This window comes from Nelumbo lutea, chromosome 7 (genome assembly GCF_056320005.1).
Source record: "Nelumbo lutea isolate HS-2025 chromosome 7, American lotus-T2T, whole genome shotgun sequence".
Taxonomy (NCBI): Eukaryota; Viridiplantae; Streptophyta; class Magnoliopsida; order Proteales; family Nelumbonaceae; genus Nelumbo; species Nelumbo lutea.
The window spans coordinates 38,334,669-38,345,804 of record NC_142690.1 but is presented as its reverse complement, the minus strand read 5'-3'; the positions used below and the strand labels follow the sequence as shown (position 1 = coordinate 38,345,804).

The 11,136-nt window shown below is 40.1% G+C and overlaps 1 non-coding gene across 1 annotated transcript; it reads left to right on the top strand.

Annotated features, from left to right (window-relative positions):
- The first annotated feature begins 8,318 nt into the window (after positions 1–8,318).
- LOC148846136 (small nucleolar RNA R71) lies at positions 8,319–8,425 on the top strand. Its single transcript, XR_016102762.1, has one exon. It is a non-coding gene; the product is annotated as a small nucleolar RNA R71 (small nucleolar RNA).
- Positions 8,426–11,136: the final 2,711 nt, after the last annotated feature.

The following is an 11,136-nucleotide window of genomic DNA, read 5'->3' as shown; positions in this document are numbered from 1 at the left end:
CACCTGGATGATCCGAGTAGGGTTCTTAGCAACCTTGTCCAATTTCTCGGACACCAGAACCAACATAAAGCTATGATACCAGTTAGCGTAATTTGGGCCCTTAAGCTTATTGTTGTCCAATAGTTGTTGAGTTGTCCGTTTGCCATTTTTGGTAAAAGACAAAGAAATTATTAGTTCATAACCTAATTTGATTCTTGTTGTCTACATAGTTATGTCTTTTAATCTATATTTCATTTTCATTTGTTCAGTTCTAAGATTTATCTCCTATCTCAGTGACGGAGACTACGAACTATGTCTCTAGAAATGTGGGAAACCACATAGGGTGCATGGAACCAAACTGTTTCAATTACATAACCCCACCGCCTTCTATGAAGGATCACATCCACTCATCTCATGAGCTTTTCCTTTGGCCTCTATTAGACAACGCTCATTGTCATTTTAGGTTAAAACTTTCTGTCTAGTGAGTGTTTAACCATCATATTCATGAACGCCAAAATACCGTGAGAGGGTCTTCCATTTTAGGATAGGCCCCTCCCACATCGGTCTATGACGCCCCTATCATCTTATGAAACAATCCAACATATAAAGCAGCAAATGGATAACCCAATTTTATGGTGCATTTTCTTAGTACTGAATGACTCATCTTCATGTTAATGATGGAAGGCCTTTAAAAAGTTCATCATATGAATCTCCTTATCGCATGCACTCATATTTTAGTGGAGGGAATGGAATATTATGACCTAGTTTTATTTAGGTCAAACCAAAGGGGCTCCCACTGACTTTCTCAAAACTAGATTTAAATGGGCCCTAAACGGCTAGGGTTCTGCACGGTTCCTCTTGGGGAGGAAGCTGATGTGGGGCCCATCAAATGGGGAGACCATCCAATAATCTTATGAACACTATGGGGATGATGTGCATTCATCCATGGTGTGCGAAAGAGTCACTATCGAAATAATCATATGCCAAGTACTTATGGTCCATGTACGTAGCACATCACACATCCATACATCACATGCAGGAAATAAATTGATCCAATCAATTAAAATATCTGTAAAACCCTTAATTAATTAGATTAAATCAGTATCAGCCCAACAGAACCCATAATATTATGATACAACATTATCTAGGAACATTATCTAGGTACATGGGTTGTTTTGCAAAAGGCAATTCGGCCCATGTGGCTAAATCAGGGTGGATTCAATTTTATCATATTAAAGTTAGGTTTATACAGAGGTGGGCCAAATTAAAACTTGAAGTGAGCCACCAACCCTCTGGCCTAAATTGAAATGGGTTAGCAAACCCAACCCCATTGAACCAACAATTTGGTCCAACCAGTTTGGACCAAATCTGGTGTAAATCGGCCCAAGTTTTGGTGTCCAGTTCAAGAGATTTAATGCAAGAATAATTATCTAAAAATAAATTAATTCAAGATAATCAGATTATCAAGAAACTAAAATAGTTGGCTGAACTTAGATTTTTCTTGGATATCCTGCAAACCTGCAAAGAACAGTTAATCGCAGATTGCAGAATCGCAGATCGCAGAACTTATTTCTATGAAATCTTCCTGAAGGGATATGAGATTCATCACATGGACGGCCAAAGATTACGGAATAAGGGGGAAAATTTCAAAAAATTTTCTCTCCCATCAACTAGGAATCGAATTCCCCATTTATAAAATCAAATTTTCAATGATTATTCTTGAACCACAAACTGAAACAAATCTGAACCAAAAGGAGTAGGGAGGGAAATTACCATATACATAGAAGCAGTATCTCCCAATGGAGGTGTTCACACCCAAGGAAAAATCCAAAATCTGCTCCCACTGAAGATAGCGCAGTGTATGGTGGAGCAGAATAAGTAGTGTTCTTCCAAAAGAACATGACCCTTCGCAAAAATCAACTAGACAGCTTGTCAATACAACTCCCACCAATCTTTTCTCCAAAAGAATATTTGCAGGGTGCAGTATTCTCTCTTCTAGTAATCTCAGTTCTGAAGACAAGGACGTGTGTCTTGCATGTCTAAAGGCTGTCACCCCCTTCTCCTTTTATAATCTTAAAGGGATCAGCTCCTAATCCCATTAGGAGTTGCTAACCCAAATCACATTTGGATTAGAAGTCCCTTTAAGATAATGGATAACCCTTATCTTATCTGCAGATTACATCAGCCATCTCCTAATCTGATTAGAAGGCTTCTAGATCTAAATCTCATTTAGATCTTGGACTCTCTAAGTGGATAGGGTCTGGGCCCAATCCTATCAACTAATCCATCTCAGAATTCGCCCCTTAAGTAACTAATCAAATTAGCCCAGTTCAAAATGGGATTAAGGCCCATTTAAGATTATGTATTCATTTAGCCTTCCAAGCTGCTGCCCAGTTGGGCTTTCTTGTATGGCATGGGACCCAAACAATGATCTACACATCAGCCACATGGGTTCGGCCCAGCCTTTGTTACAAGGCCAGGCCGAATACACTGTTGTGGACAGTGCACCCCCAGAAACCCATCAGATGGACTCTATGGGCCCGACACTTACCCTAAGTGGTCCCTGGGCCAAACCACCTTATAACACCCAGGGACTGTGGGCAAATGCAAAATTATCCCATCAGGTATTATCCTCAATGGTCTTACACTTAACCTCTCAGCCCATAATGATCATACACTGCCCGACAAAAGAGGACATTTCCCTCGGCTGCAAGGAACAGTGTTGCACTCTCTGCTTATATGGATCCCGGGAATTAAAAACTTTTGCAAACCTTTAAGAAATCATAATATATATATATATATATATATATATATATATATATATATATATATATATATATATATATATACTTTTATATCTCATATAAAATATATTTTGCAAAACAAATCTCAACGATTGAAATCGGTTGCCTGTAGTCTTGGATTCCATCAGTGAGAGTGCATCCCCGATCATTACCTTTGTCTGACAAAGGGGCTGATCCTGTCACTATGATCACCCACTCAGATGAATTCTCAGACTATCCCAACATACCCAGGTTTTGACCCCCGCTAAGGATCTCATTGATTGGTACATCAAAGACAGCTCAATCCGACACATAGTGTAGTATCATAATCGAGTCTAGGGGTCAGGAGTAACTTTCCAGTTTTGCCCATCAATATCCAAGGTCCAAGGCAATACTGGAAATCTGGTCCAGTTCAAAGATTCAATTAATCCTAAACTTTATGTGCCTAGGGTTTCACCTCGGCAGTTGAGACAAGCCACCCCAATCGACTTGGGGCACCATAGTGTCAGCCTTGTCAGGATAGGTCTCCTCAGACTGACCCACTTGCTGTGAACATTCTAAACAAACACAAGTCTCATTAAGTGTCCAGTTTAAGGGTATTACACAGAAACATACCAAGAGAACATGAATCAAATATGCACTTTTATTCATTTACAATAAACTCATAAAGTACACTTTGATTGAACCTAAAGGCATAGAAAATTGTCTAACAGCTCCCACTTGCACTTAGGTCCAATTAGGTACTAGCCGGAGTCCCATACTTTCCTTGTGTTTCTCAAACACTTTTTGTGATAGTGGCTTTGTCAATGGGTCCGCTAGTTTTCCGTTGATGCTACTTTCTGAATCAGGATGCCCCCTCTACCAACAATCTCCCGTAGTACGTGGTACTTCCTCTCGATGTGCTTCGACTTCGAGTGGGCTCGTGGCTCCTTAGGTTGAGCAATAGCTCCATTGTTGTCACACAACAATGGGATGGGTGATGTGCTTGACGGAACTACTCCCTGCTCGTGAATGAACTTCTTCATCCACACGGCTTCTTTGGCAGCCTCACTTGCTGCAATGTACTCGGCCTCGGTCGTAGAGTCTGCATTGGACCCCTGTTTGTTGCTTTTCCAACAAACAACACACGATCCTATCATGAAAACATATATGGATGTAGACTTTCTATCATCTGGATCTGACTGGAAATCGACATCTGTATACCCTTGGATCTGTAGTGAGTTACCATCGAATACTTGAAAAAACTCTTTTGTCCACCGAATAGGTAACCTACAAAGCCTTTTGGGTAGTCTACAAATAGGCAACGACTGGTTTGGGATTCCAACTTATCTGCACTCGTTCTTTTAACGTGTGTTGGGCAACACCAAATCTTCAAGTGTTTGACACTTGGTTTCTTTCCGGTCCAAAGTTCATATGGAGTGTTCAGAACCAATTTGGTTGGAACCCGATTCAACACGTAAATCGCAGGCTCAAATGCGTAACCCCAAAAGGATGTGGGTAACTCTGAGTGTATGAGAAGCGACCAGACCATATCCAATAAGGTCCTATTCCTCCTCTCTGAAACACCATTAAGTTGTGGTGTAGCAGGAGGAGCTAATTGTGACACTGTCCCATTGTCCTACAAATAGTCACTGAATTTGTCAGAGAGATACTCGCCACCTCGATCAAATCGAAGGGCTTTAATTTCTCTCCCTAACTATTTCTTGACCTCTTGTCTAAACTCTTTGAACTTTTCAAAAGATTCAGACTTGTGTCTCATTAGGTATATGTAACCATATCATGAGAAATCATCTATGAAGGTGATGAAATACACATGTTGATTCCGTGACCTAACACTCAAGGGACTACATACATCAGTATGTATTAGGTCAAGTGTGCATGTACATCTTTCAGGCTTACCGTTAAATGGCCGTTTCGTCATCTTGCCTTGTACGAAAGGCTCACAGATGGGAAGATCTTCTATAGTTAGAAAATCCAAAGGACCATCATTTACCAACCTTGTGATTTGGTCAACACCGATGTGGCCAAGTCGGTAATGCCACAGACACGTGGGATTAACTGTATCACGGGCTCTCTTCTCGGGGTTTTTAGCCAATGTAGTTTCAGTTATGTTAGTTTCTAGAGAAGGATGTAGAACATAGAGACCGTTCTTCAGTTCCGCGTATGCGATGAATCTGATATTTCTTTTAATAATAATTGTATTACTAAAGAAGAAAGAATAACCATCTGCACACAGTTTTGAAACAGAAATCAAATTTCTCATTAAATTTTGTACCTAAAGACAATCTTTTAGTACAATTATTCCTTTTCTAAAAATTAACTCCACGGTTCCTATGGTCGCAGCTGCAACAGTTGCAGTACTCCCCAAAAAGAGAGTGACTTCTCCATCACTCAGCCTTGTGCTTGCCTTGAACCCCTACAGTGAGTTACACGCACGAGTTGAAGCCTTGGAGTCAATACACCAGGACGCAGAACCTACCAAAAGTTTCGAAATTACCTTTCTTGGATTCCAGGTAGGCAGGACAATTCCATTTCCAGTGGCCAGTTTTCTTGCAGAAGTGACAGGCATCTGATGCTTTGTCTTTCTTCTGCTTCTTGCTCTTAGTGGCTTTCTTCTGAGGCTTCTTTGCCTTCCTCTTTCTCTTGCCTGTCTTGCCAGTTTCAACAAGCATGGCTACAGGCTCATCCTTTCTAATCAGTTCCTCAACTCTTTGCAACATATTGCTGAGCTCTTGTAAGCTGACATTTAGCTTGTTCATGTTATAGTTCATGATGAACGGATTAAAGGAAGGAGGCAAAGAGTTAAGGATAGCATCTATCTGGGTAGAAAGGTCCAGCCCGGATCCAAAAGCCTCCAGTTCGTTGATGTATCCCATCATCTGAAGACAATGGTCGTAAACTTGTTGACCCTTGGACATTTGTGCGGTCATGAACTGTTTCAAGACCTTTTGTAGAGTAGAGCGATTCTGCTCTCCATACATTGTCCTAAGACTGTCCAATATGTCTTTGGCAAGTTTGATCTGATCGAACTGCCTCTGTATCGGGTTGTCTAAGGAGGCAATGATGTAACACCGGGCAATGGAGTTTTTCTCCTCCCATTATTGATAGTCTCTCCTTCGGGCCTCAGAAGCCCTATCACCCGGACGCTCCGGGGCAGGATTCTTTGTCACTTTGTCCAGCTTTTCAGAAGCTAGGACCAGCATAAGGTTCCTGTACCAGTCGGCATAGTTTGGGCCCTTAAGCTTGTTGTCGTCAAGAAGCTTAGCAAATGATCCGTTTGCCATTTTCTAATAAAAGAGCAAACATCAGTCCACAACCTAATTTGATTCATATTCATTTCATAGATATGGATTTTAATTTATGATCCATTTCCATTTATGCATCTCTGAGAGTTCCCTCCTTTCTCAGTGACGGAGACAACGGGTTGTCTCTAGAAATGTGGGAAATCACATAGGGTACATGGAGCCAATTATTTCAGCCGCATAACCCCACCACCATTCTGTGAAGGATCATATCCACTCATCATATGAGTTTTCCCTTTGGCCTCTGTCAGACAAGGTCCAGAACTGTTTTCATGTAAACCTTTCTGTCCAGAGAGTGCTTACCCATCACATTCGTGATCGCCAAGGTACCGTGAGAGAGTTCTCATTTTCTGATGAAGCCCCTCCCACATCGGTCTATGACGCCCCTATCATCTTATGAAACACTTAGACAAGCTCAACAGCAAATGGATAGCCCATTTTCTGGTGTGTTTCCTCATTACTGAAGGACCCATCCTCATGCTAATGATGGAAGGCCTTTAGAGAGTTCATCATATGAATCTCCCTATCATTTGCACTCACATTAGTTGGAGGGAACAAATAATTACACCCTAGTTTGATTTAGGTCAAACCAAAGTGGCTCCCACTGACTTTGATAAAGCCAGATTTTTGTGGGCCTTAAATCGGCTAGGGTTCCACACGTAACCTCTTGATGAGGTGTGGGGCCCATCACTGAGGGAGGTCATCCAATGACCAAAAGGGACACCATGGCAATGATGTGCATTCAACCATGGTGTACGTAAGAGCCACTGTCGAATGAACATGGGCCAAGCATTTATGGCCCATGTACGCAGCACATCACACATCCATACATCTCATGCCGGGATAAATTGATCCAATCAATTAATTATCTGTAAGGCCCATTGAAAGCCCATTTTAAATCCATAATATTAACCATTAATATTATCTAGGTATATGGGCTGAAGTAGGGTTACCCAGATCAGCCATCTCCTAATCTAATTAGGCGGCTTCCAGATCTAAATCTTATTCAGATCTTGGACTCTCTAAGTGGATGGGGTCTGGGCCAAATCCTATCAGCCGATCCATCTCAGAATTCTCCCCTTAAGTGACTAATCAAATTAGCCCAGTTTGAAATGGGCTTAAGGCCCATTTAAGGTTATGTATTCATTTAGCCTTCCAAACTGCTGCCCAGTTGAGCTTCCTTGTATGGCGTGGGACCCAAACATTGATCTACACATCAACCACATGGGTTTGGCCCAGCCTTTGTTACAAGGCTTGGCCGAATACACTGTTGTGGACAATGCACCCCCTGAAACCCATCAGATGGGCTCTATGGGCCCAACACTTACCCTAAGTGGTCCCTGGGCCAAGCCACCTTGTAACACCCAGGGACTGTGGGCAGATGCAAGATTAGCCCATCAGGTATTATCCTTAATGGTCTTTCACTTAACCTCTAAACCCATAATGATCATACACTGCCCGACAAGAAAGGACATCTCCCTCGACTGCAAGGAACAGTGTTGCACTCTCTGCTTATATGGATCCCGGGAATTAAAACCTTTTGCAAACCTTTTAAAAACCATAATATATATATATACTTTTATATCTCATATAAAATATTTTGCAAAACAAATCTCAACGATTGACCGGACTGTCCCAACATACCCAGGTTTTTACCCCTTCTAAGGATCTCACTGATTGACACATCAAAGATAGCCCAATCCAACACCTAGTGCAGTATCATAATCGAGTCTAGGGGTCAGGTGTAACATTCTAGTCTGTCCCATCTGTCTCCAAGGTACAGGGCAATACTAGAATTTGGTTAGTTCAGGGTTTCAAAAAAACTCACACTGCATGCACCTCAGTTCTCACCCTGGTAGCTGAGACAAGCCACCCCAACCAACTTGGCGGTACATCAGTGTCAACCTTGGTAGGATAAATCTCCCTAGATCCATCCAATGGTTGTGAAAATCCTAAACTAACACGAGTCTCATATGTGTCTAGTTTAAGGGTATTGCACAGAAACACACCATAATAACATGAATCAAATATGTATTTTATTCATTTACAATAAATGTCAAAATGTACATCATGCTGATTGGAGCTAAGGGCATACACTGTCTAACAAGTTGGATGTGACCTATTAATAATATTAGTAGCACTAGGTCCAGTCCATGGGTGGGCTTTCTTAGCTAACTCATTCACGTAATCTATGAATTGGTGTTCCCTACTGGGTAAACCCTCATAATAATAACTAACTAGCCTCAAACTTTCATATCCATGGTGCGAGCATAGGTTCTGTAGCTCTTTGAATCTCTCCCAAGCTTGGTATAAGGTTTTACTATCCTTTTGAGAAAATGTTGAGATCTATCTCTTAAGGTTGTTGGTTTTATGGTGCGGGAAGTACTTGTTAAGGAAAGCTTGGGTCATCTCCGCCCATGTACCTATGGATCTCGGTCTCAAAGAGTGTAGCCAACTCTTAGATCTCTCTTTCAAGGAAAAAGGGAAAAATTCCAGCCTAACAATGTCTGCAATATCAGCTCTGTTATGAAAGGTGGCCACTACCTCTTCAAATTCCCTAGTGTGCACATATGGATTCTCATTGTCTAAACCATGGAAATTAGGCAAGAGTTGGATCATTCTAGGTTTGAAATCAAATTGTAGTGTATTCGGAGGGAACATGATGCATGATGGTGTGGCTGTCCAGGTGGGGTGCAGGTAGTCTTTTAAAGACCTAACAAGGTTGTCCTCATGTTGACTCATGGTTCTAGAATCAGAGGATGAACTAAATGCTACTTCTTCAGGGATTGGTGGTGGGTTTATTTGTATTGGTCTAGTGAATCTCCTTCTTTTGTCCCTTCGTTTATTCATACACCCTCAACTCCTATTTTTTTGTTTTTTTTTTTCGTGACAAAAAGGAGGAAAGGAAAATAAGATAAAGAAAATAAAATACAACTAAAGAAAATGAAACAAACAAAGAAAATAAAAGAGAAGTACAGAATGTTCAAACACAGTTGTTGGTTTGGCTTCCCCGGCAACGACGCCTAATTTTGTGTCTTGCCCAAAATTATTACCCTTAACTAAGCGGTCATTGAAGCGTAGCTTTAGGTGTCGAATCCACAGAGAAGCTGATTAAACCAACAAAAGGAGTTATTGCTAAGAGTAAATAACCTAGAAAAAAGGATTTTCTAAAAATAAAAAGAAGAGCAAAAATATTTGAATAAAAGTAACGATGATTAAAAGATGAAAAGTAGTTTGTGATGAGCAAGGCTTCGATATCCACTTGATCGATTTTCTTCGCTGGTCTTGACTTTCATTCCTATTTATTACTCAATTGCAAGTTTCACATCCCAAACAAACAATCAGAAAATATAACTTTGAAACCAATGACAAGAACAAAAGTATTTGTTCTGAGAGAATTAATTTTCGATGAAGAACAAAATGATCTATTCTTACAAACTACCCAAGAACGACAACATATCAAATTGATAGTATTGTAGTCAATGGTCAACTCATAAAATAAATCTACCCAATCAATTATTTTCTAACAAATTGCACATAAAAAGAGCATGACTAATCTTATATGGAAATTGAAAAATATAACTTCAGGGTTTATCAAAATAATAAAAGAAATCACTCAGAAACAAAATTAAACATTGAAATCGTCATTCTCCCCTCTTCTCTTCTGTGAAAGACAGAGAAAATAATGCCAAAACTACCTCTAGAAGTCGTCCCCCTTTTAGGTTAGACTTTTCCTTTTTATTGTGCTGCCAGACTCCTCAATCTGCTCAGCCCGTATCCGCGTCTTATCCCCCAATTTTCGCCTAAATAGAAATTGATTTAGAGAAATCTATCAAGAGATTAATTGTAGCTCTATCTCTTAGATGTCAATAGCCTCAAGAATCACTGAATTGCGACATTTGTAAAGAAAAATATTCCTAAAATACTACTCTGTTCAGAGTAAAACGGGAAACAAGTCAGCACTCATACTTGGGCCATGGAAGTTGGGTTTGGGTTTCTTGGACCTATGTTTGGGCTTTCCTCCATTCAACTATTAATTCGTTCAGCATAAAAATTGCACAAATAATAAAATTGACATTTATAAAATTATTATGGAAAAATATTACTTTTAAGCTCTTTATTTTACAAATGTCAATTGTTGAGTACACTTTGGATATACATTTTCATGCTTCTGTCAATTGCCCTCTTCCCTTGGAAGTTTCTATGCCTCCAGTTGTGCAGTTCGTGGTTGGTTGTTGTGGTTTATAAAAAGCCCTCCCCTAATCGATGAAGAGAGGAGGGCTAATTCGTGTGATGCAGTGGAAGCCTAGTGTGGTCTGATTTTCTGGTGATTAGGTAAGAGGTTTCTATGCAGTTTTTGTTGTGAATCAAATGATAAGTTTGTTTAAGATTGTAGTGTGTTAGGGTTTATGCAAATTTCAATGTGATTCAAAGGGGGAGTGATCCTTGAACAGTGTGGTTAGTTTTCAAGTAGTCGTGTGGTAGGGTTGTGGTGTAGGGAGTGCAGTTTTCAGCAATAATAAGTGTTGAAAATAGTGTGGTTCAGTGTCCACAGTGGTTTAGTGTGCTACGTGTCGAATTCAACAATAGGAGACAACAATGGTAGTAAAACTAGTGTGATGATCCCTATTGACTACCTGAATGTTTAGATGACTTCTATTAAACTAAATGGAGAAAATTATGTACCTTGGGCTAAATATGTAGAAATCTTTCTTAAGGCAAAGAAGAAAGTGAAACACATAAGGGAAGAAAAACCTCCCACTGATTCTCATGAATATGATGATTGGGAACAAGAAGATGAATAGATTATCACATGGTTATGGAACAGTATGGAACCCAAGATTAGTGTGAATTTCATGTTTCTTGATACTGCCAAGGAAGTGTGAGACTATGCTAAGAAGTTGAATTCGAGTCAATACAACACAACTAGAGTATATCAGTTGTATCAAGAATACTTTAATCTGCAATAGGGTAATCAAAGTCTTGAGGAGTACTATGCTAGTATGAGAAACATTTGTAATGAGTTGAATGTTTATCACCCCCTCACCTCTGATGTCAAAATTCAACAACAG